The 26435-nt window shown below is 48.2% G+C and overlaps 1 protein-coding gene across 2 annotated transcripts in view; it reads right to left on the reverse strand.

The window, feature by feature from the left end:
* Positions 1-26435, reverse strand: part of HHAT (hedgehog acyltransferase) — a 375411-nt gene that overhangs the window by 328833 nt on the left and 20143 nt on the right. Inside the window, exon 1 of one of the 2 annotated variants that reach the window (XM_077282351.1) lies at positions 4398-4483. The exons of the other annotated variant lie outside the window; for it this stretch is intronic. The gene's annotated coding sequence lies outside the window, so the exon portion shown is untranslated. Of the gene's footprint in view, positions 1-4397; positions 4484-26435 lie in introns of those variants that run through there. 2 annotated transcript variants of the gene reach the window in all.

The raw sequence follows: 26435 nt of genomic DNA on the forward strand, positions 1-26435 counted from the left end.
CCATGGAAGATTGAACCTCCTGCCTGATGAGAGTCCTGATGCTGTCCATAAGAGAGGGCTGTTCAGCACGCAGAACCTCGTCTGTGCATGGCTGGCAGAGCTTCTTTTTATATGTGGAGGGAAGCTTGGACGCACATGCAGCACACTTGCGACTGGGCACCTTCTTAGAGGCAGAAGTCTTGTCTCCCTAAAGGAGAGAGAGAAAGTCGGACTAAGTCGCTTGATTTTAGAAAAAATGGACAGCAAGGGACATCATCCCACTACTTACGGCAGGGGGGTGAGCGCTGGGCTCTGCAGAAGCAGAGTGAAGGGATTTGTCGCCATCCATATCAGAGATCTGACTATAGAGGGTATAGACAGGAGGTCTTACCTGGAGGCTTCCTTAGCCAGGAATAAATAGGTTACCGAGGCTCCCAGCGAGATTGGTGGTGCTCCTCCCCCTCGTGGTGTCCGTCTGATGGGGGGGGTCAGGGACGCCCCGTCCATGCCGCCACTGCATGTCCCGGCTCAGGATGCTGAACGGCGCGCGCGGGAGCTGCGGCGCAAGGTGCCGGCGAAAAAACCGGAAGTTCGGCTGAACGTCACTTCCGGTGCGCCTGCCAGCTCCAGCAGCAGCGTGGAGGGAGGAGGAAGCCGGGGAGCTTGAGAAGGACCCCGGAGTACCGCACCGCCCTGCTTTGCCTCCCGAAAGAGGCGCGGGTAGGGCGGGCAGGGGTCCCAAGTCGCGTGGAAGGTCACGGAGATGGGAGCAGTCTGGATGGAGGAGGAGAGCGGAGCCCCAGACCTCGACTGCCCGGCTAGAAAGGTAACAGTGCTGCCGTGGCCGGCGATCGGGAGCACTATCAGAGAACCTCTTCATGCCCCATAGGGGACAGGAAAAACACTGGTGGTTGCAGGAAGGGGAGGGGTATTTAACCTCTTTGTTTCCTGTCCCCTATTAGGGCGGGGAGACATCATCCGATACTGCTGTCGTGGAAGGTGACTGGAGAAAAAAGGGGATATGAGATGGTTTACTGTATGTAAACCATGTCTCATATCATGTCGGGTTTAGGCAGGAGAAATGAAAAGCCGGCAATTGAATTACCGGCTTTAGGGTTAGGGGTAGGATTAGGGTTAGGGTTAGGATCCCTTTATCACCTTGATGGTGGGGGGTGGCTTATCAGGGTGTATTCTTGTTTTTTTCTATAAAAACGCATGCGTTTTTAACGCAAGCAAACGCATGTGCTTAAAAACGCATGCGTTTACATAGACATCAATGCATTTTTTTGCGGCAAAAAAACGCCTCTAGAAATTACTACATGTTGCATTTCCGCAAAAAAACGCATGCATAAAAAAAACGCATACGACGTAAAACGCGGCAAAATGCGTGCAAAAAAACGCATGCGTTTTTAATGTTAAACATAGGGGAAAAAAACGCATGCGTTTTTTTGTAAAAACGCTGCAGATCAAAACGCAAGTGTGAAACCAGCCTCACTCTATTATACATGCAACTGACTGCATCTAACTAACGGCATCCTACTCACTACATTTACATGCGACTAAGTGCACCCTGCATGTGAATGACCGAACACTGCACCCGACTCACTGCATACTGTATGCAACTATTGAACCCTGCGTGCGACTGACTGCACCCTATATGTTCCAGGTATAAACAGTCGCACTCAGAATGTCTTCAGAATTTTTGCCAAACAAGTGATTTTTATTTTAAAAACACCAAAATTGAACAATTCACCGCAGTGTTGTAAGGTAACGTTTCGACCCGCTGGGTCTTTTTCAAACCTTACTCATAGTAGAGAAAATAAGGAGAGGGCATGTTCCCAGGAAAGGTGCTGGAGTCCCGTTAGGGGATATATGTGTGCTGCATCAGGCATCTGCACCGCATATGCCCCTAACGGGACTCCAGCACCTTTCCTGGGAACATGCCCTCTCCCTATTTTCTCTACTATGAGTAAGGTTTGAAAAAGACCCAGCGGGTCAAAACGTTACCTTAAAACGAAACGCTATGTCTATCTGTGGTGTTGCATAGGACTGCATGTGATATATACTAAATTATCTGTACTCAGAGTTATCACTGCTATCTCTGGTGTTAGGGTATGTTTCCACGTTCAGGATGGCCGGCGGTATCGCCGCAGCGGCGAAGCCGCTCGGCGCTAAGCCCCGCCCCCTTTCTGGGACGCGATCATGCCGGATGTGTTAACTCTTCACATCCGGGATGATCGCGCTCTCCCATAGCGCCCTGTGATATGCCTTGCGGGGACGCTGCGGCCCCGCAAGGTGTACGGACATGCTGCGATCTGAAAAGACGTGCAGCATGTCCGGAGTCGCAGGGCCGCTGCGTGCGGGTTTCCACGCATAGTGGAGACGGGATTTCATAAAATCCCCTCCACTATGCAGGAACATCTGGACGCTGCTTGTTTGACGCTGCAGCTCTGCACAGCGTCAAACAAGCAGCGTTTCCTGACCGTGGAAACATACCCTTAGGGTATGTGTCCACGTTCAGGATTGCATCAGGATTTTTCATCAGTATTTGTAAGCCAAAACCAGGAGTGGGTGATAAATGCAAAAGTGGAGCATATGTTTCTGTTATAATTTTCCTCTAATTGTTCCACTCCTGGTTTTGGCTTACAAATACTGATGAAAAATCCTGACCAAATCCTGATGCAATCCTGAATGTGGACACATACCCTAACATAGGACTGCAGGTGACATCTACTACATTATCTACTCTCAGAGAGTTAGGCCCCGTCTCACATAGCGATTTACCAACGATCACGACCAGCGATACGACCTGGCCGTGATCGTTGGTAAGTCGTTGTGTGGTCGCTGGGGAGCTGTCACACAGACAGCTCTCTCCAGCGACCAACGATCAGGGGAACGACTTCGGCATCGTTGAAACTGTCTTCAACGATGCCGAAGTCCCCCTGCAGCACCCGGGTAACCTGGGTAAACATCGGGTTACTAAGCGCAGGGCCGCGCTTAGTAACCCGATGTTTACCCTGGTTACCAAAAAAAACAATCAGTACATACTCGCCTTTCGGTGTCCGTCAGGTCCCTTGCCGTCTGCTTCCTGCTCTGACTGAGTGCCGCCGTACAGTGAGAGCAGAGCGCAGCGGTGACGTCACCGCTGCGCTCTGCTCTCACTGTACGGCCGGATCTCAGTCAGAGCAGGAAGCAGACGGCAAGGGACCTGACGGACATCAGATGGTGAGTATGTACTGTTTGTTTTTTTTTACATTTACGCTGGTAACCAGGGTAAACATCGGGTTACTAAGCACGGCCCTGCGCTTAGTAACCCGATGTTTACCCTGGTTACCAGTGAAGACATCGCTGGATCGGTGTCACACACACCGATTCAGCGATGTCAGCGGGACCTCAACGACCAAAAAATGGCCCAGGCCATTCCGACACGACCAGCGATCTCGCAGCAGGGGCCTGATCGCTGGTACGTGTCACACATAGCGAGATCGCTATGGAGGTCGCTGTTGCGTCACAAAACTTGTGACTCAGCAGCGATCTCGCTAGCGACCTCGCTATGTGAGACGGGGCCTTTAGCAGTGTTTTATCTGAAGAGATAAAAAAAAATTAAGAGGGAGTTGGGGGCAACTCTTTGTCTTGGGCCCCCAATCTTTTCTGACCCTAGCAACACCCCTGCGTACAGCTAATAGTGGCAGACCCCTTGGCCGATATAAGGCCCCTAAATATGGGGGCCACAGTGCAATGTTATCATTTGGGGCCCCCACTTTAAATTTTTGCCTAGGGCCCAACTTTGTCTAAAACCGGCCCTGCCCGCAACTGACTGCAGCCTGTATGCAACAACTGAACCCTGCATATGACTGACTGCACCCTGTGTGCTGCAAGAGACTGACAGCACCATACATGCTACTGGCTGCATATTGTGTGCAATGACAGCAGCATGCATCCAACTAATTGCACCTGCATGCAACAACTGCATGTGACTGACTGCAACATGCATACTACTAACTGAACCCTGCATGCTACTGACTGTAACCTACATGCAACTGACTGCACCAAGCATATGACTACATCCTGCGTGCAACTACTGCACCCTACATCCGACTGGCTGCGTTCCATATGCAATGAATGCATCTTGCATGCGACCGAAGGCACCATGAATATGACTGACTACATCCTGCATACAACTGCATCCTGTATTCCACTGACTGTACCAGCATGCGACTGACGGCATCCTGTCAATGCTGATAATGAAATTACACCGAGGAGTTGCCTTTTAAGCAATTGCCTGGACACATCACATTGAAAGTTGGCGTCACGTGACTGCACGGCTAAACTTAGCAAGGCATGCTGGGACATTTAGCCCCTTAGCAGAGTGTCAGGCACAACTCTGAGCTGACACTGGTGACCCCCGACCCCGGTACCTGCAGCCGCCCGGACTCCAGTCATTCACAGAGAATAAAAAATCACAACATTCCTACTGAGAAAGGAAGGGAAAAGGACCTTCCGTGACGTCATGGTCATGTGATCACATTCGTGTGGGCGGGGCTTGTTGTACCAGGGCTCTAACACAAGGAGGAAGCAGAGCTGTGTATAATTGTGTATATATGAGGGACATGCAGGGAGCAGAGCTGTGTATATAGGAGGGACATGCAGAGAGCAGAGCTGTGTATATGTGGGACATGCAGGGAGCAGAGCTGTGTATATATGAGGGACATGCAGGGAGCAGAGCTGTGTATATATGAGGGACATGCAGGGGGCAGAGCTGTGTATATATGTAGGACATGCAGGGAGCAGAGCTGTGTATATATGTGGGACATGCAGGGAGCAGAGCTGTGTATATATGTGGGACATGCAGGGAGCAGAGCTGTGTATATATGAGGGACATGCAGGGAGCAGAGCTGTGTATATATGTGGGACATGCAGGGAGCAGAGCTGTGTATATATGTGGGACATGCAGGGAGCAGAGCTGTGTATATATGTGGGACATGCAGGGAGCAGAGCTGTGTATATATGAGGGACATGCAGGGAGCAGAGCTGTGTATATATGTGGGACATGCAGGGAGCAGAGCTGTGTATATATGTGGGACATGCAGGGAGCAGAGCTGTGTATATATGTGGGACATGCAGGGAGCAGAGCTGTGTATATATGAGGGACATGCAGGGAGCAGAGCTGTGTATATATGAGGGACATGCAGGGAGCAGAGCTGTGTATATATGTGGGACATGCAGGGAGCAGAGCTGTGTATATATGAGGGACATGCAGGCAGCAGAGCTGTGTATATATGTGAGACATGCAGGCAGCAGAGCTGTGTATATATGTAGGACATGCAGGCAGCAGAGCTGTGTATATATGTGAGACATGCAGGGGGCAGAGCTGTGTATATATGTAGGACATGCAGGCAGCAGAGCTGTGTATATATGTGAGACATGCAGGCAGCAGAGCTGTGTATATATGAGGGACATGCAGGCAGCAGAGCTGTGTATATATGAGGGACATGCAGGGAGCAGAGCTGTGTATATATGAGGGACATGCAGGGAGCAGAGCTGTGTATATATGAGGGACATGCAGGGAGCAGAGCTGTGTATATAGGAGGGACATGCAGGGAGCAGAGCTGTGTATATAGGTGGGACATGCAGGCGGCAGAGCTGTGTATATATGAGGGACATGCAGGGAGCAGAGCTGTGTATATATGAGGGACATGCAGGGGGCAGAGCTGTGTATATATGAGGGACATGCAGGCGGCAGAGCTGTGTATATATGTGGGACATGCAGGGAGCAGAGCTGTGTATATATGAGGGACATGCAGGGAGCAGAGCTGTGTATATATGAGGGACATGCAGGTGGCAGAGCTGTGTATATATGTAGGACATGGAGGCGGCAGAGCTGTGTATATATGAGGGACATGCAGGGAGCAGAGCTGTGTATATATGAGCGACATGCAGGGAGCAGAGCTGTGTATATATGAGGGACATGCAGGGAGCAGAGCTGTGTATATATGTAGGACATGGAGGCGGCAGAGCTGTGTATATATGTAGGACATGGAGGCGGCAGAGCTGTGTATATAGGAGGGACATGCAGGCAGCAGAGCTTTGTATATATGAGGGACATGCAGGCGGCAGAGCTGTGTATATATGTAGGACATGGAGGCGGCAGAGCTGTGTATATATGAGGGACATGCAGGGAGCAGAGCTGTGTATATATGAGGGACATGCAGGGAGCAGAGCTGTGTATATATGAGGGACATGCAGGGAGCAGAGCTGTGTATATATGTGGGACATGCAGGGAGCAGAGCTGTGTATATATGAGGGACATGCAGGGAGCAGAGCTGTGTATATATGTGGGACATGCAGGTAGCAGAGCTGTGTATATATGTGGGACATGCAGGGAGCAGAGCTGTGTATATATGTGGGACATGCAGGGAGCAGAGCTGTGTATATATGTGGGACATGCAGGGAGCAGAGCTGTGTATATATGTGGGACATGCAGGGAGCAGAGCTGTGTATATATGTGGGACATGCAGGGAGCAGAGCTGTGTATATATGTGGGACATGCAGGGAGCAGAGCTGTGTATATATGTGGGACATGCAGGGAGCAGAGCTGTGTGTATATATGTAGGACATGCAGGGAGCAGAGCTGTGTATATATGAGGGACATGCAGGGAGCAGAGCTGTGTATATATGAGGGACATGCAGGTAGCAGAGCTGTGTATATATGTAGGACATGCAGGGAGCAGAGCTGTGTATATATGTGGGACATGCAGGGAGCAGAGCTGTGTATATATGTGGGACATGCAGGGAGCAGAGCTGTGTGTATATATGTAGGACATGCAGGGAGCAGAGCTGTGTATATATGAGGGACATGCAGGCGGCAGAGCTGTGTATATATGAGGGACATGCAGGGAGCAGAGCTGTGTGTATATATGTAGGACATGCAGGGAGCAGAGCTGTGTATATATGTGGGACATGCAGGGAGCAGAGCTGTGTATATATGTGGGACATGCAGGGAGCAGAGCTGTGTATATAGGAGGGACATGCAGTGAGCAGAGCTGTGTATATATGAGGGACATGCAGGGAGCAGAGCTGTGTATATATGAGGGACATGCAGGGAGCAGAGCTGTGTATATATGAGGGACATGCAGGGAGCAGAGCTGTGTATATACTAGGGACATGCAGGGAGCAGAGCTGTGTATATATGAGGGACATGCAAGGAGCAGAGCTGTGTATATATGAGGGACATGCAGGCGGCAGAGCTGTGTATATATGAGGGACATGCAGGCAGCAGAGCTGTGTATATATGTGGGACATGCAGGCAGCAGAGCTGTGTATATATGAGGGACATGCAGGCGGCAGAGCTGTGTATATATGTAGGACATGGAGGTGGCAGAGCTGTGTATATATGTAGGACATGGAGGCGGCAGAGCTGTGTATATATGAGGGACATGCAGGCAGCAGAGCTGTGTATATATGAGGGACATGCAGGCGGCAGAGCTGTGTATATATGTAGGACATGGAGGCGGCAGAGCTGTGTATATATGAGGGACATGCAGGGAGCAGAGCTGTGTATATATGTGGGACATGCAGGGAGCAGAGCTGTGTATATATGTGGGACATGCAGGGAGCAGAGCTGTGTATATATGTGGGACATGCAGGGAGCAGAGCTGTGTATATATGTGGGACATGCAGGGAGCAGAGCTGTGTATATATGTGGGACATGCAGGGAGCAGAGCTGTGTATATATGTGGGACATGCAGGGAGCAGAGCTGTGTATATATGTGGGACATGCAGGGAGCAGAGCTGTGTGTATATATGTAGGACATGCAGGGAGCAGAGCTGTGTATATATGAGGGACATGCAGGGAGCAGAGCTGTGTATATATGAGGGACATGCAGGTAGCAGAGCTGTGTATATATGTAGGACATGCAGGGAGCAGAGCTGTGTATATATGTGGGACATGCAGGGAGCAGAGCTGTGTATATATGTGGAACATGCAGGGAGCAGAGCTGTGTGTATATATGTAGGACATGCAGGGAGCAGAGCTGTGTATATATGAGGGACATGCAGGCGGCAGAGCTGTGTATATATGAGGGACATGCAGGGAGCAGAGCTGTGTGTATATATGTAGGACATGCAGGGAGCAGAGCTGTGTATATATGTGGGACATGCAGGGAGCAGAGCTGTGTATATATGTGGGACATGCAGGGAGCAGAGCTGTGTATATAGGAGGGACATGCAGTGAGCAGAGCTGTGTATATATGAGGGACATGCAGGGAGCAGAGCTGTGTATATATGTGGGACATGCAGGGAGCAGAGCTGTGTATATAGGAGGGACATGCAGGGAGCAGAGCTGTGTATATATGAGGGACATGCAGGGAGCAGAGCTGTGTATATATGAGGGACATGCAGGGAGCAGAGCTGTGTATATACTAGGGACATGCAGGGAGCAGAGCTGTGTATATATGAGGGACATGCAAGGAGCAGAGCTGTGTGTATATATGTAGGACATGCAGGGAGCAGAGCTGTGTATATATGAGGGACATGCAGGGAGCAGAGCTGTGTATATATGTGGGACATGCAGGCGGCAGAGCTGTGTATATATGAGGGACATGCAGGGAGCAGAGCTGTGTATATATGTGGGACATGCAGGGAGCAGAGCTGTGTATATATGTGGGACATGCAGGGAGCAGAGCTGTGTATATATGAGGGACATGCAGGGAGCAGAGCTGTGTGTATATATGTAGGACATGCAGGGAGCAGAGCTGTGTATATATGAGGGACATGCAGGGAGCAGAGCTGTGTATATATGAGGGACATGCAGGGAGCAGAGCTGTGTATATATGTGACATGAAGGCGGCAGAGCTGTGTATTTATGTGGGACATGCAGGCGGCAGAGCTGTGTATATATGTGGGACATGCAGGCAGCAGAGCTGTGTATATATGTGGGACATGCAGGCGGCAGAGGTGTGTATATAGGTGGGACATGCAGGCGGCAGAGCTGTGTATATACAGTTAGGTCCATATATATTTGGACAGAGATGACATTTTTCTAATTTTGGTTATAGACATTACCACAATGAATTTTAAACAACATAATTCAGATGCAGTTGAAGTTCAGACTTTCAGCTTTCATTTGAGGGTATCCACATTAAAATTGGATGAAGGGTTTAGGAGTTTCAGCTCCTTAACATGTGCCACCCTGTTTTTAAAGGGACCGAAAGTAATTGGACAATTGACTCCAAGGCTATTTCATGGACAGGTGTGGGCAATCCCTTTGTTATGTCATTGTCAAGTAAGCAGATAAAAGGCCTGGAGTTGATTTGAGGTGTGGTGCTTGCATTTGGAAGGTTTTGCTGTGAAGTAAACATGCGGTCAAAGGAGCTCTCCATGCAGGTGAAACAAGCCATCCTTAAGCTGCGAAAACAGAAAAAACCCATCCGAGAAATTGCTACAATATTAGGAGTGGCAAAATCTACAGTTTGGTACATCCTGAGAAAGAAAGAAAGCACTGGTGAACTCATCAATGCAAAAAGACCTGAGCGCCCACGGAAGACAACAGTGGTGGATGATCGCAGAATAATCTCCATGGTGAAGAGAAACCCCTTCACAACAGCCAACCAAGTGACCAACACTCTCCAGGAGGTCGGCGTATCAATATCCAAATCTACCATAAAGAGAAGACTGCATGACAGTAAATACAGAGGGTTCACTGCACGGTGCAAGTCACTCATAAGCATCAAGAAGAAAAAGGCTAGACTGGACTTTGCTGAAAAACATCTAAAAAAGCCAGAACAGTTCTGGAAGAACATTCTTTGGACAGATGAAACCAAGATCAACGTCTACCAGAATGATGGAAAGAGAAAAGTATGGCGAAGGCGTGGTACAGCTCATGATCCAAAGCATACCACATCATCTGTAAAACACGGCGGAGGCAGTGTGATGGCTTGGGCATGCATGGCTGCCAGTGGCACTGGGTCACTAGTGTTTATTGATGATGTGACACAGGACAGAAGCAGCCGAATGAATTCTGAGGTATTCAGAGCCGCCATACTGTGTGCTCAGATCCAGCCAAATGCAGCCAAACTGATTGGTCGTCGTTTCATACTACAGATGGAGAATGACCCAAAACATAAAGCCAAAGCAACCCAGGAGTCTATTAAAGCAAAGAAGTGGAATATTCTTGAATGGCCAAGTCAGTCACCTGATCTCAACCCAATTGAGCAGCATTTCACTTGTTAAAGACTAAACTTCAGACAGAAAGGCCCAGAAACAAACAGCAACTGAAAACCACCGCAGTGAAGGCCTGGCCGAGCATCAAAAAGGAGGAAACACAGCGTCTGGTGATGTCCATGAGTTCAAGACTTCAGGCAGTCATTGCCAACAAAGGGTTTTCAACCAAGTATTAAAAATGAACATTTCATTTAAAATTATTGAATATGTCCAATTACTTTTGGTCCCTTTAAAAACAGGGTGGCACATGTTAAGGAGCTGAAACTCCTAAACCCTTCATCCAATTTTAATGTGGATACCCTCAAATGAAAGCTGAAAGTCTGAACTTCAACTGCATCTGAATTATGTTGTTTAAAATTCATTGTGGTAATGTCTATAACCAAAATTAGAAAAATGTTGTCTCTGTCCAAATATATATGGACCTAACTGTATGTGGGACATGCAGGCGGCAGAGCTGTGTATATATGAGGGACATGCAGGCAGCAGAGCTGTGTATATATGAGGGACATGCAGGCGGCAGAGCTGTGTATATATGAGGGACATGCAGGGAGCAGAGCTGTGTATATATGAGGGACATGTAGGGAGCAGAGCTGTGTATATAGGTGGGACATGCAGGGAGCAGAGCTGTGTATATATGTGAGACATGCAGGCAGCAGAGCTGTGTATACACTCACTGGCCACTTTATTAGGTACACCTGTCCAACTTCTTGTTAACACTTAATTTCTAATCAGCCAATCACATGGCGGCAACTCAGTGCATTTAGGCATGTAGACATGGTCAAGACAATCTCCTGCAGTTACATAGTTACATAGTTATTAAGGTTGAAGGAAGACTGTAAGTCCATCTAGTTCAACCCATAGCCTAACCTAACATGCCCTAACATGTTGATCCAGGGGAAGGCAAAAAAAACCCATGTGGCAAAGAGTAAAGGCCCCGTCTCACTAAGCGATTTACCAACGATCACGACCAGCGATATGACCTGGCCGTGATCGTTGGTAAGTCGCTGTGTGGTCGCTGGGGAGCTGTCACACAGACAGCTCTCTCCAGCGACCAACGATCAGGGGAACGACTTCGGCATCGTTGAAACTGTCTTCAACGATGCCGAAGTCCCCCTGCAGCACCCGGGTAACCAGGGTAAACAACGGGTTACTAAGCGCAGGGCCGCGCTTAGTAACCCGATGTTTACCCTGGTTACCAAAAAAAACAAACAGTACATACTCGCCTTTCGGTGTCCAGGTCCCTTGCCGTGTGCTTCCTGCTCTGACTGAGTGCCGCCGTACAGTGAGAGCAGAGCGCAGCGGTGACGTCACTGCTGTGCTCTCACTTCTCACTGTACGGCCGGCAGTCAGTGAGAGCAGGAAGCAGACGGCCAGGGACCTGACGGACATCAGAAGGCGAGTATGTATTGTTTGTTTTTTTTTTACATTTACGCTGGTAACCAGGGTAAACATCGGGTTACTAAGCGCGGCCCTGCGCTTAGTAACCCGATGTTTACCCTGGTTACCAGTGAAGACATCGCTGGATCGGTGTCACACACACCGATTCAGCGATGTCAGCGGGGCCTCAACGACCAAAAAAAGGTCCAGGCCATTCCGACACGACCAGCGATCTCGCAGCAGGGGCCTGATCGCTGGTACGTGTCACACATAGCGAGATCGCTATGGAGGTCGCTGTTGCGTCACAAAACTAGTGACTCAGCAGCGATCTCGCTAGCGATCTCGCTATGTGAGACGGGGGCTTAACTTCACCATGGGGAAAAAAATTCCTTCCCGACTCCACATACGGCAATCAGACTAGTTCCCTGGATCAACGCCTTATCAAGGAATCTAATATATATACCCTGTAATATTATACTTTTCCAGAAAGGTATCCAGTCCCCTCTTAAATTGAAGCAATGAGTCACTCATTACAACATCATACGGCAGAGAGTTCCATAGTCTCACTGCTCTTACAGTAAAGAATCCGCGTCTGTTATTATGCTTAAACCTTCTTTCCTCCAGACGTAGAGGATGCCCCCTTGTCCCTGTCTCAGGTCTATGACTAAAAAGATCATCAGAAAGGTCTTTGTACTGTCCCCTCATATATTTATACATTAAAATAAGATCACCCCTTAGTCTTCGTTTTTCCAAACTAAATAGCCCCAAGTGTAATAACCTATCTTGGTATTGCAGACCCCCTCGTCCTCTAATAACCTTGGTCGCTCTTCTCTGCACCCGCTCCAGTTCAGCTATGTCTTTCTTATACACCGGAGACCAGAACTGTGCACAGTATTCTAAGTGTGGTCGAACTAGTGACTTGTATAGAGGTAAAATTATGTTCTCCTCATGAGCATCTATGCCTCTTTTAATACATCCCATTATTTTATTTGCCTTTGTAGCAGCTGCCTGACACTGGCCACTGAATATGAGTTTGTCATCCACCCATACACCCAGGTCTTTTTCATTGACGGTTTTGCCCAGAGTTTTAGAATTAAGCACATAGTTATACATCTTATTACTTCTACCCAAGTGCATGACCTTACATTTATCCCCATTAAAGCTCATTTGCCATTTATCAGCCCAAGCTTCTAGTTTACATAAATCATCCTGTAATATAAAATTGTCCTCCCCTGTATTGATTACCCTGCAGAGTTTAGTGTCATCTGCTAATATTGAAATTCTACTCTGAATGCCCCCTACAAGGTCATTAATAAATATGTTAAAAAGAAGAGGGCCCAATACTGACCCCTGTGGTACCCCACTGCTAACCGTGACCCAGTCCGAGTGTACTCCATTAATAACCACCCTTTGTTTCCTATCCCTGAGCCAGCTCTCAACCCACTTACACATATTTTCCCCTATCCCCATTACTCTCATTTTATGTAACAACCTTTTGTGTGGCACCGTATCAAAAGCTTTGGAAAAGTCCATATACACTACGTCCACTGGGTTCCCTTGGTCCAGTCCGGAACTTACCTCTTCATAGAAGCTGATCAAATTAGTCTGACATGAACGGTCCCTAGTAAACCCGTGCTGATACTGGGTCATGAGGTTATTCCTCTTCAGATACTCCAGCATAGCATCTCTTAGAATGCCATCCAGGATTTTACCCACAGTAGAGGTTAAACTTACTGGCCTATAATTTCCGAGTTCAGTTTTTGCCCCTTTTTTGAATATTGGCACCACATTTGCTATACGCCAGTCCTGTGGTACAGACCCTGTTATTATGGAGTCTTTAAAGATTAAAAATAATGGTCTATCAATGACTGTACTTAGTTCCTGCAGTACTCGGGGATGTATCCCATCCGGGCCCGGAGATTTGTCAATTTTAGTTATTTTTAGACGCCGCTGTACTTCCTGCTGGGTTAAGCAGGTGACATTTAATGGGGAATTTTTATCACTAGTCATATTGGCTGCCATGGGATTTTCTTTTGTAAATACTGATGAAAAAAAGTCATTTAGCATATTGGCTTTTTCCTCATCCTCATCCACCATTTCACCCAGACTATTTTTAAGGGGGCCAACACTGTCATTTTTTAGTTTCTTACTATTTATATAGTTAAAGAATATTTTGGGATTATTTTTACTCTCTCTGGCAATGAGTCTCTCTGTCTCAATCTTTGCTGCCTTGATTTGCTTTTTACAGAATTTATTTAATTTTCTGTATTTATTTAATGCCTCATCACTACCTACTTCCTTTAATTCTCTAAATGCTTTCTTTTTGTCCCTTATTGCGCCCCTTACAGCTCTATTTAGCCATATTGGTTTCCTCCTATTTCTAGTATGTTTATTCCCATACGGTATATACTGTGCACAGGTCCTATCCAGGATGCTAATAAATGTCTCCCATTTTCTTTGTGTATTTTTGTGTCTCAGGATATCGTCCCAGTTAATTGCACCAAGATCCTCTCTCATCCGTTGGAAATTTGCCCTCCTGAAGTTTAGTGTCCTTGTCACCCCCCTACTACCCATCTTATTAAAGGTTACATGAAAACTTATTATTTTGTGATCACTATTCCCCAAGTGACCCCCAACCCTTATATTTGATATGCGGTCTGGCCTGTTGGTTAATATTAGGTCTAGCAGTGCCCCCCTCCTTGTTGGGTCCGGAACCAGTTGTGAAAGGTAATTGTCTCTCATAGTTGTCAAAAATCGATTACCTTTACTGGAACTGCAGGTTTCTGTTCCCCAATCTATTTCAGGGTAGTTGAAGTCCCCCATAATAATGACTTCTCCTTGAGTCGCAGCTTCATCTATTTGCTTTACGAGGATATTCTCCATTGCTTCAAACCGAGCATCAGTATGGGGAAGAAAGGTGATTTGAGTGCCTTTGAACGTGGCATGGTTGTTGGTGCCAGAAGGGCTGGTCTGAGTATTTCAGAAACTGCTGATCTACTGGGATTTTCACGCACAACCATCTCTAGGGTTTACAGAGAATGGTCCGAAAAAGAAAAAAAATCCAGTGAGCGGCAGTTCTGTGGGCGGAAATGCCTTGTTGATGCCAGAGGTCAGAGGAGAATGGGCAGACTGGTTCGAGCTGATAGAAAGGCAACAGTGACTCAAATCGCCACCCGTTACAACCAAGGTAGGCCTAAGAGCATCTCTGAACGCACAGTGCGTCGAACTTTGAGGCAGATGGGCTACAGCAGCAGAAGACCACACCGGGTACCACTCCTTTCAGCTAAGAACAGGAAACTGAGGCTACAATTTGTACAAGCTCATCGAAATTGGACAGTAGAAGATTGGAAAAACGTTGCTTGGTCTGATGAGTCTCGATTTCTGCTGCGACATTCGGATGGTAGGGTCAGAATTTGGCGTAAACAACATGAAAGCATGGATCCATCCTGCCTTGTATGGAGCATCTTTGGGATGTGCAGCCGACAAATCTGCGGCAACTGTGTGATGCCATCATGTCAATATGGACCAAAATCTCTGAGGAATGCTTCCAGCACCTTGTTGAATCTATGCCACGAAGAATTGAGGCAGTTCTGAAGGCAAAAGGGGGTCCAACCCGTTACTAGCATGGTGTACCTAATAAAGTGGCCAGTGAGTGTATATGTGGGACATGCAGGCAGCAGAGCTGTGTTTATATGAGGGACATGCAGGCGGCAGAGCTGTGTATATATGAGGGACATGCAGGCAGCAGAGCTGTGTATATAGGTGGGACATGCAGGGAGCAGAGCTGTGTATATAGGTGGGACATGCAGGGAGCAGAGCTGTGTATATGGGTGGGACATGCAGGGAGCAGAGCTGTGTATATATGTGGGACATGCAGGCAGCAGAGCTGTGTATATATGTGGGACATGCAGGTAGCAGAGCTGTGTATATAGGAGGGACATGCAGGCAGCAGAGCTGTGTATATATGTGGGACATGCAGGGAGCAGAGCTGTGTATATATGAGGGACATGCAGGGAGCAGAGCTGTGTATATAGGTGGGACATGCAGGGAGCAGAGCTGTGTATATATGTGGGACATGCAGGGAGCAGAGCTGTGTATATATGTGGGACATGCAGGCGGCAGAGCTGTGTATATATGTGGGACATGCAGGCGGCAGAGCTGTGTATATATGTGGGACATGCAGGCGGCAGAGCTGTGTATATATGTGGGATATGCAGGCGGCAGAGCTGTGTATATATGTGGGACATGCAGGAAGCAGAGCTGTGTGTATATAGGAGGGATATGCAGGCGGCAGAGCTGTGTATATATGTGGGACATGCAGGCGGCAGAGCTGTGTACATAGGAGGGATATGCAGGCGGCAGAGCTGTGTATATATGTGGGACATGCAGGGAGCAGAGCTGTGTATATATGTGGGACATGCAGGGAGCAGAGCTGTGTATATAGGAGGGACATGCAGGGAGCAGAGCTGTGTATATATGTGGGACATGCAGGCGGCAGAGCTGTGTATATAGGTGGGACATGCAGGCGGCAGAGCTGTGTATATATGTGGGACATGCAGGGAGCAGAGCTGTGTATATATGTGGGACATGCAGGGAGCAGAGCTGTGTATATATGTGGGACATGCAGGGAGCAGAGCTGTGTATATAGGTGGGACATGCAGGGAGCAGAGCTGTGTATATAGGTGGGACATGCAGGGAGCAGAGCTGTGTATATATGAGGGACATGTAGGGAGCAGAGCTGTGTATATAGGTGGGACATGCAGGTAGCAGAGCTGTGTATATAGGTGGGACATGCAGGCAGCAGAGCTGTGTATATATGTGAGACATGCAGGCAGCAGAGCTGTGTATATATGTGGGACATGCAGGGAGCAGAGCTGTGTATATATGAGGGACATGTAGGGAGCAGAGCTGTGTATATAGGTGGGACATGCAGGTAGCAGAGCTGTGTATATAGGTGGGACATGCAGGCAGCAGAGCTGTGTATATATGTGAGACATGCAGGCAGCAGAGCTGTGTATATATGTGGGACATGCAGGGAGAAGAGCTGTGTGTATATAGGTGGGACATGCAGGGAGAAGAGCTGTGTGTATATAGGTGGGACATGCAGGCGGCAGAGCTGTGTATATATGTGGGACATGCAGGCGGCAGAGCTGTGTATATATGTGGGACATGCAGGCGGCAGAGCTGTGTATATATGTGGGACATGCAGGCGGCAGAGCTGTGTATATATGTGGGACATGGAGGCGGCAGAGCTGTGTATATATGTGGGACATGCAGGCGGCAGAGCTGTGTATATATGTGGGACATGCAGGCGGCAGAGCTGTGTATATATGTGGTACATGCAGGCGGCAGAGCTGTGTATATATGTGGGACATGCAGGCGGCAGAGCTGTGTATATATGTGGGACATGCAGAGAGCAGAGCTGTGTATATATGTGGGACATGCAGGGAGCAGAGCTGTGTATATATGAGGGACATGCAGGGAGCAGAGCTGTGTATATATGTGGGACATGCAGGGAGCAGAGCTGTGTATATATGTGGGACATGCAGGCAGCAAAGCTGTGTATATATGAGGGACATGCAGGCAGCAGAGCTGTGTATATATGTGGGACATGCAGGCAGCAGAGCTGTGTATATATGTGGGACATGCAGGGAGCAGAGCTGTGTATATATGTGGGACATGGAGGTGGCAGAGCTGTGTATATATGTGGGACATGCAGGCGGCAGAGCTGTGTATATATGTGGGACATGCAGGCGGCAGAGCTGTGTATATATGTGGGACATGCAGGCGGCAGAGCTGTGTATATATGTGGGACATGCAGGCGGCAGAGCTGTGTATATATGTGGGACATGCAGGCGGCAGAGCTGTGTGTATATATGAGGGACATGCAGGGAGCAGAGCTGTGTATATATGAGGGACATGCAGGCAGCAGAGCTGTGTATATATGTGGGACATGCAGGAAGCAGAGCTGTGTATATATGTGAGACATGCAGGCAGCAGAGCTGTGTATATATATTGGACATGCAGGGAGCAGAGCTGTGTATATAGGTGGGACATGCAGGGTGCAGAGCTGTGTATATAGGTGGGACATGCAGGGAGCAGAGCTGTGTATATATGAGGGACATGCAGGCAGCAGAGCTGTGTATATATGTGAGACATGGAGGCGGCAGAGCTGTGTATATATGTGGGACATGCAGGCTGCAGAGCTGTGTATATGAAGTGATGGCCGGGGGACCACCATGGTGCAGGAAGACTACTGTACACAAGATGAGGTGCAAACAACAAAGGGTAGATTTATTGGGAGGCAAGGAATGAAGTGGGTGAGGAAGATACAAACAGGGGTATGCAATGGCAAGAGACACTTTACAAGAGTTATAAACTTTATCTTGTACGTAAAATAGCACGGTGCTCCAACTATTACAGACTCAGAATATGTCTCACAAGCAACTTTAAACAATAAACAAATAACGATGCTACTCTACGTATAACGTCCCTGGCCCTTACTAAGCAGGCCACATGGCTCCCGTGTGCTGACTACTGAAGCCTACACTAGGCCCTAACAGGTGCACCAAACAGGAACAGACTCACGGTGATGCTGGGGACTCAGGTCCAGTCCCAGGGGGCCCCCAGAAGTCTAAGATGGTGGTGCGCACGGCTTCCTGTCAGCTCTGTGAAGCGTGGTCTTCTCCTTGCTTCTAGATCCTAGGGATGCTCCTGGAAACTGTAAGTCCCTTTCTCAGTATCTTCGTGGCTTCACGAGCTAGCACAGAACATCCACCTTTGCTGTACCCGGAAAAGTCTTGCAAATTTCACAAGTACACTCCGTCCCAGGCTGTGGGACCTTTCTTGTAGCAAACAGCACAAAGTTCTCTCTCTAGAAGCTTCATCTCACACACACAGTTCAGGCTCAACTCCTCCCCTAATTCTTGGGCAGTTCATCTTCACAGTCTAAAGAAGGGGGAAGCAGGACATTCCATCACACCAGACAAGGGGGTGCTGTCTCTTAAAGTGGCAGCGTGTTACTGTCCATAACAGCAACACCCTCTTACATGCCTCCCTTCTTAATGATGGTAGTCCTCGACCATCACAGAATCAAGGTTGAAGCGTAATGAAGGAACGTGCAATGCGGAACAGCACCTATAGAGGAGGCAACAAAGATGTACAAACAGACAGAGCACACTGTTCTACATATCGGACTGGTGGAACCCCTGCATTAGACCTCTGGGATCTTTGAAGCTCTTGGCTGTCAGGCAGGCTTAACTATCTTCCAGAGAAACACTTGTTTCAGGAGACATTGTGAGCTCTTGTCTGGTCTCGTCCTCGCATGGCGGTGCTGGTACATCCATGGGATTACCATTTCTGTGCGTCTGAGGAACCCCTACTGTGTCAGGGACGGTCCACCACTCATCATCGATTTCACCATCAGGCATAACAGATTCAGGAAGTGGAGTGGCTCCTTCAGGCGACAATGGCATAGAACAGACCTCAGACCGGCAAGGCCGCAGCATATTTCTGTGAAGTACTCTAGGGGCGGATGGCCCATTCTCAATCTGTACCTTGTAGACAGGGCCGTTAGCATACACTCGCTCGATAACCTTGTACGGCTGCACTTCCCATCTCTCACTTAGTTTTCCCTTAGGGCATTTCTCTCTGACTAATACTCGGTCTCCAGGTTGGAGCGGTAACTCTTGAGTCGGTTTGAGGCCCATATGTTCTTTATCTTGCAGTTGCTGACCCGCCAACCGCCGTATCGCTTGCAATCGTTGCCGATGCTATTTCACCCATGAGGTGACAGTTCGCTCCATCAGCTCCTCTGGCTGTTCCAAATTCAGCTCAATGATCTCTCGTCCAGCTTTTCCAAACAACAGTAGATAGGGGGTAGGTATAACCCGTGGTGGAGTGGACCCGATTGTTGTAGGTCCAGACCAATTCTGGCAGATAGTCTGGCCAACACGCCTTCTTATCCTCCTCTAACGTTCTCAGCATTTGAAGTAAGGTTCTGTTGAAGTGTTCACAAGCTCCGTTGCCTTGAGGGTGGTAAGGGGTGGTCCGGGACCGCTCGATGCCATACATGCGATACAATTCTTCCATCACCTTGCCTTGGAAACATGCCCCTTGGTCGGAGTGGATGCGCTTTGGGCACCCATACACCCGGATGAAGTCTTGACAGATGGCTCGCGCCGCCGATTCCACAGTCTGATCTCTAGTCGGAGTGACTACTGCGAACTTAGAGAAATGATCGGTCATCACCAAACAGTATTGCAGCCCCCGGGCCGAGTGTCCCACAAGGAGAGATAGTCAATCATCAAGACTTCTAGCGGTTCCTTAGTTTGTATGGTCTGGATGGGTGCCTTCTGTTCAGTACTCTTAATAAGGTCACATACTCGACATTGCCGGCAAACCTCTTCCACCACAAGCTCCAACCGGGGGCAATACACATACCGCTGTAACCATTGGTCTTTGTGGGGCCGATGTGCGCTCCGAATTCGTGGGCTTCTTTAGCTACTTCTTGAGCCATTCTTCCTGGGATGACCACTTGCCACCTTACTTCCATATCTTTTGGCTGTTGCCTCTTACGATATAGCACTGACTCTCGCACTTCCAGTCTATCCCACTGGTGCAACACACTCCTCATTTCAGAGTCCAGATCATCTCTCTCTTGTTTGCCAGGCTTCCGCTTTTGTGTTACCCACCATTTCATCTGTCTCAGCCCTTCGTCTTCATCCTGAACGTGTCCCCATTCATCATTGGTTCTCCCCAGGGACTGGGGTAATGCGCAGGCCTCCCTTCTTGACTGGGCCGCAACCATTGGGGGCTTAAACTTATCAAAGTCTGGGGTTTCCTCCTCTTCGAGTTGCTCATCAAGATCCCCCACTGGAGTCTCCACAGGCACTCTTGACAGCCCATCAGCATTTGCGTTTTCGGTAGCAGAGCGATAACGGATGGTAAAGTCGAACTTGACTAGGCGAGCCACCCACCGTTGTTCTAAGGCCCCCAATTTAGCATTCTCAAGGTGGGCCAGGGGATTATTGTCTGTTCGATCTTGAATCTTGGTACCTGTCAGGAAGCCTGCAAACTTTTCTGTCATGGACCACACCAGGGCCAGGAGCTCTAACCGGAAGAAGCTGTAATTGTGAGGGTTTCTTTCGCTGTCTCGCAGGGACCTGCTGGCATACCCGATGACTCTCTCATGTCCATCCTGTATCTGAGAAAGTACTGCACCAAGTCCATGAAGGCTACCATCTGTGTACAACAGGAATGGTTGATCGGAGTCTGCGTGGGCCAAAATCGGGGCCGAAGTAAGGGCATTCTTTATAGCCTGGAAGGCCTCGTCTTGTCCCTGTGCCCAGGGGATGCGCTGGGTCTTCGGCACTCCAGCGGTCCCCCTCAGCAACTCATTGAGAGGACCTGCCACCTTCGCGAAGTCTTTAACAAACCGGCGGTAGTACCCAGCGAGTCCCAGGAAGGCCTGGAATTCTCTCATTGTTCGAGGGACTGGCCACTTCTGGATAGCAGCCACTTTTTCTGGCGAGGGTAGAACTCCATCTTGTGACACTATGTGGCCTATGTACTCGATCTCTCTCTTGAAGAGGTGGCACTTTTTTGTCTTCACCTTCAGGTTATGCGCAGTCTTCCGAGTACCTGTCCAAGCCGGGCAAGGTGTTCTTCGAATGAGGCTGAAAACATAATGATGTCATCCAGATAGATCAGGGTAGCCTCAAAATTTAAGTCTCCCAAACACTTTTCCATCAGCCGTTGAAAGGTGCCTGGAGCATTGGAGAGCCCGAAGGGCATCCGGTTAAACTCAAACAGCCCCATAGGGAGGATGAAGGCGGTTTTCTCTCTGTCTTTCTCTGCCACGTCTACTTGCCAGTATCCACTTGCTAGGTCCAGGGTGGAGAAGTACTTGGCTTTCCCCAACGCTGTCAAGGATTCCTCGATGCGGGGCAACGGATACAAGTCTCGAACAGTGCAGGCATTGAGTTTCCTGTAATCTACACAGAACCGGATGGTCCCATCCTTTTTCTTGACGAGCACCACCGGGGCTGCCCAAGGGCTCTGACTACTCTGCACCACTCCTGAATCCAGCATCTGCCTCAGTAATGTTTTCACCTCTTGATACATCTTGGGCGGGATCTGCCGGTATCGTTCTCGAATTGGACGAGCTTCCCCAGTCGGTATCTCATGCGTGATGGCTTCAGTACAGCCGAAATCTTCGGCGTGACGGGCGAATGCGGCCTGATTTTCCCACAGCATAGTTTCTATTGCTTGCACACGCTCAGGGCCCAGAGCCTTCACTGTTGTGAATTCTGTTCTTGGGTTCCCTCCGGTGGTTGTTGGTGGTATTGCAGCTGTCCCTGGCTTACAATCTTAGTCAGGTGTCCTTGCTGATTGCAGGCCTGACTGGGGTATTTAGGACTGCTGGATTCATTAGTTAGTGCCAGTTGTCCATTGTTCTTGGAGGGATTGCATCTCTCTCTGGTTCCTCATGCTCTGCTGCCAATTCAGCTAAGATAAGTGTCTGTTTTTTGTCTCTTTGCACACATGCAGTGTGCTTGTAATTCAGTGCTATTCATTTGTGTTTTTGTCCAGCTTAGACTTTGTTTGGATTTTTCAGTCATGCTGGATTCTCAGGAGTTGCAGATATACTTGCTGTCTTTAGTTAGATGTTGTATATTTGTATTTTCTGCTGTGGATATTTTTAGGATTTTAATACTGACCGCTTAGAATTCTGTCCTATCCTTTTCTATTTAGCTAGAAGTGCCTCTTTTGCTAAATTCTGTTTTTCTGCCTGCGTGTGTCTTTCCTCTTATACTCACAGTCAATATTTGTGGGGGGCTGCCTATTCTTTGGGGTTCTGCTCTGAGGCAAGATAGAATTCCCATTTCCACCTATAGGGGTATTTAGTCCTCCGGCTGTGTTGAGGTGTCTAGGACGGGTCAGGCACACACCACGGCTACTTCTAGTTGCGGTGTCAGTTTAGGGTGCGCGGTCAGTACAGATACCACTACTCCTGAGAAGGTCTCTCATGCGGCTCCTAGGTCACCGGATCATAACAGTACAGCTGGCCAACAATGAGTTAAATGCATCTCAGAAGAAGGGAAGAAAGGTGTTGAGCCATTTTTTTTTCTGTAGCCTGTTATTTCTTTCCTTCCCTCTTTTCCTCTGGGTGACTGAGGAGACTTGTGCTAGCATGGATGTTCAGGGATTAGTTTCTCGTGTAGACCAGCTTGCTGCTAGGGTACAGGGCATTTCGGATTATTTTGTTCAGACTCCGCTTTTAGAGCCTAGGATTCCTACTCCTGATTTGTTTTTTGGGGACATGTCCAAATTTTTGAGTTTTAAAAACAACTGTAAACTGTTTTTTGCTCTGAAACCTCGTTCCTCTGGTGATCCCATTCAGCAGGTTAAAATTGTAATTTCCCTGTTGCGTGGTGACCCTCAGGATTGGGCATTTTCACTGGAATCTGGGAATCCGGCCTCGCTTAATGTAGACGCCTTTTTTCAGGCCCTAGGATTATTATATGATGAACCAAATTCTGTGGATCAAGCAGAAAAGACCTTGTTGGCCCTGTCTCAGGGTCAAGAAGCGGCAGAATTGTTTTGTCAGAAATTTAGAAAATGGTCTGTGCTGACTAAATGGAATGATGAAGCTTTGGCTGCAATTTTCAGAAAGGGTCTTTCTGAATCTGTTAAAGATGTTATGGTGGGGTTTCCCACGCCTGTTGGTCTGAGTGATTCTATGTCTCTGGCCATTCAGATTGATCGTCGCTTGCGGGAGCGCAGAACTGTGCGCGCTGTGGCGTTGTCCTCAGAGCAGATGCCTGAGCCTATGCAGTGTGATAGGATTCTGTCTAGAACGGAACAACAAGGATTCAGACGTCAGAATAGGTTGTGCTTTTATTGTGGCGATGCTTCTCATGTCATTTCAGTCTGCCCTAAGCGTACAAAGAGAATCGCTAGTTCAGTTACCATCAGTACTGTACAACCTAAATTTCTGTTGTCTGTTACCTTGATCTGCTCATTGTCGTCATTTTCTGTCATGGCGTTTGTGGATTCAGGCGCCGCTTTGAATCTAATGGACTTTGAATTTGCCAGGCGTTGTGGTTTCCACTTGCAGTCTTTGCAGAACCCTATCCCTTTAAGGGGCATTGATGCTACACCTTTGGCTAAAAATAAACCCCAGTTTTGGACACAGGTGACCATGTGCATGGCGCCAGCCCATCAGGAAGATTGTCATTTTCTGGTGTTGCATAATTTGCATGATGCTATTGTGCTGGGTTTTCCATGGTTGCAGATACATAATCCTGTGTTGGATTGGAAGTCTATGTCTGTGACTAGTTGGGGTTGTCAGGGGGTTCATAGTGACGTTCCTTTGATGTCAATCTCCTCTTCCACCTCTTCTGAGGTTCCAGAGTTTTTGTCTCATTTTCAGGATGTATTCGATGAGCCCAAGTCCAGTTCCCTTCCACCGCACAGGGACTGTGATTGTGCTATTGACTTGATTCCAGGCTGTAAGTTTCCCAAGGGCCGACTTTTCAACCTGTCTGTGCCGGAACATACCGCCATGCGGAGTTATGTTAAGGAGTCTTTGGAGAAGGGGCATATTCGGCCATCTTCTTCACCGTTGGGAGCGGGATTTTTTTTTGTTGCTAAGAAGGATGGCTCCTTGAGACCCTGTATTGATTATCGCCTCCTGAATAAGATCACGGTCAAGTTTCAATACCCTTTGCCTTTGCTTTCCGATTTGTTTGCCAGGATTAAGGGGGCTAGTTGGTTTACTAAGATTGACCTTCGGGGGGCATATAATCTTGTTCGTATTAAGCAGGGTGATGAATGGAAAACTGCGTTTACTACGCCTGAAGGCCATTTTGAATACCTTGTGATGCCATTCGGGCTCACTAATGCTCCATCTGTTTTTCAGTCCTTCATGCATGATATCTTCCGGAGTTATATTGATAAATTCATGATTGTATATTTGGATGATGTCTTGATTTTTTCCGATGATTGGGAGTCTCATGTGAAACAGGTCAGGATGGTATTTCAGATCCTTCGTGATAATGCTTTGTTTGTGAAGGGGTCTAAGTGTCTCTTTGGAGTGCAGAAGATTTCTTTTTTGGGCTTCATTTTTTCTCCTTCATCTATAGAGATGGATCCGGTTAAGGTTCAGGCCATTCATGATTGGATTCAGCCCACATCTGTGAAGAGCCTTCAGAAATTTTTGGGCTTTGCTAATTTTTATCGCTGTTTCATTGCTAACTTCTCCAGTGTGGTTAAACCCCTGACCGATTTGACGAAGAAAGGCGCTGATGTAGCGAATTGGTCCTCTGTGGCTGTCTCTGCCTTTCAGGAGCTTAAACGCCGATTTACTTCTGCCCCGGTGTTGCGTCAGCCGGATGTTTCTCTTCCGTTTCAGGTTGAGGTTGAAGCTTCTGAGATTGGCGCAGGGGCCGTTTTGTCCCAGAGGGATCCTGTTGGTTCCTTGATGAAACCGTGTGCCTTCTTTTCTCGTAAGTTTTCGCCTGCTGAACGCAATTATGATGTCGGCAATCGGGAGTTGTTGGCTATGAAGTGGGCGTTTGAGGAATGGCGACATTGGGTTGAGGGAGCCAAGCACCGTATTGTGGTCTTGACCGATCATAAAAATCTGATTTACCTCAAGTCTGCCAGACGGCTGAATCCTAGACAGGCTCGATGGTCCCTGTTTTTCTCCCGTTTTGATTTCATGGTCTCGTATCTTCCAGGTTCTAAGAATATTAAGGCTGATGCCCTCTCTAGGAGTTTTTTGCCTGATTCTCCTGAGGTACTGAAACCGGTCGGCATTCTGAAGGAAGGGGTGATCCTTTCTGCAATTTCCCCTGATTTGCGATGGGTTCTGCAGGAATTTCAGGCTGACAAACCTGACGGCTGTCCAGTGGGCAAACTGTTTGTTCCTGATAGATGGACTAGTAGAGTGATTTCTGAGGTTCATTGTTCTGTGTTGGCAGGCCATCCTGGTATTTTTGGTACCAGAGATTTGGTTGGTAGGTCCTTTTGGTGGCCTTCTTTGTCGCGTGATGTGCGTTCTTTTGTGCAGTCCTGTGGGACTTGTGCGCGGGCCAAGCCTTGTTGTTCCCGTGCTAGCGGGTTGCTTTTGCCTTTGCCGGTCCCTGAGAGGCCCTGGACGCATATTTCTATGGATTTTATTTCAGATCTTCCGGTTTCGCAGAGGATGTCGGTTATCTGGGTGGTTTGTGACCGGTTCTCTAAGATGGTTCATTTGGTGCCTTTGCCTAAATTGCCTTCCTCTTCTGATTTGGTTCCATTGTTTTTCCAGCATGTGGTTCGTTTGCATGGTATTCCGGAGAATATTGTGTCCGACAGAGGTTCCCAGTTTGTTTCTAGGTTTTGGCGGGCCTTTTGTGCTAGGCTGGGCATTGATTTGTCTTTTTCTTCCGCATTTCATCCACAGACAAATGGCCAGACCGAGCGAACTAATCAGACTTTGAAAACTTATTTGAGATGCTTTGTTTCTGCTGATCAGGATGATTGGGTGTTTTTTTTGCCATTGGCCGAGTTCGCCCTTAATAATCGAGCTAGTTCTGCTACTTTGGTTTCGCCCTTCTTTTGTAATTTTGGTTTTCATCCTCGTTTTTCTTCGGGGCAGGTTGAGCCTTCCGATTGTCCTGGTGTGGATTCTGTGGTTGACAGGTTGCAGCAGATTTGGGCTCATGTGGTGGACAATTTGGTGTTGTCTCAGGAGGAGGCTCAGCGTTTTGCTAACCGTCGTCGGTGTGTTGGTTCCCGGCTTCGAGTTGGGGATTTGGTCTGGTTGTCTTCCCGTCATGTTCCTATGAAGGTTTCTTCCCCTAAGTTTA

The sequence above is a fragment of the Ranitomeya variabilis genome, chromosome 2 (assembly GCF_051348905.1).
Source record: "Ranitomeya variabilis isolate aRanVar5 chromosome 2, aRanVar5.hap1, whole genome shotgun sequence".
Lineage (NCBI taxonomy): Eukaryota > Metazoa > Chordata > Amphibia > Anura > Dendrobatidae > Ranitomeya > Ranitomeya variabilis.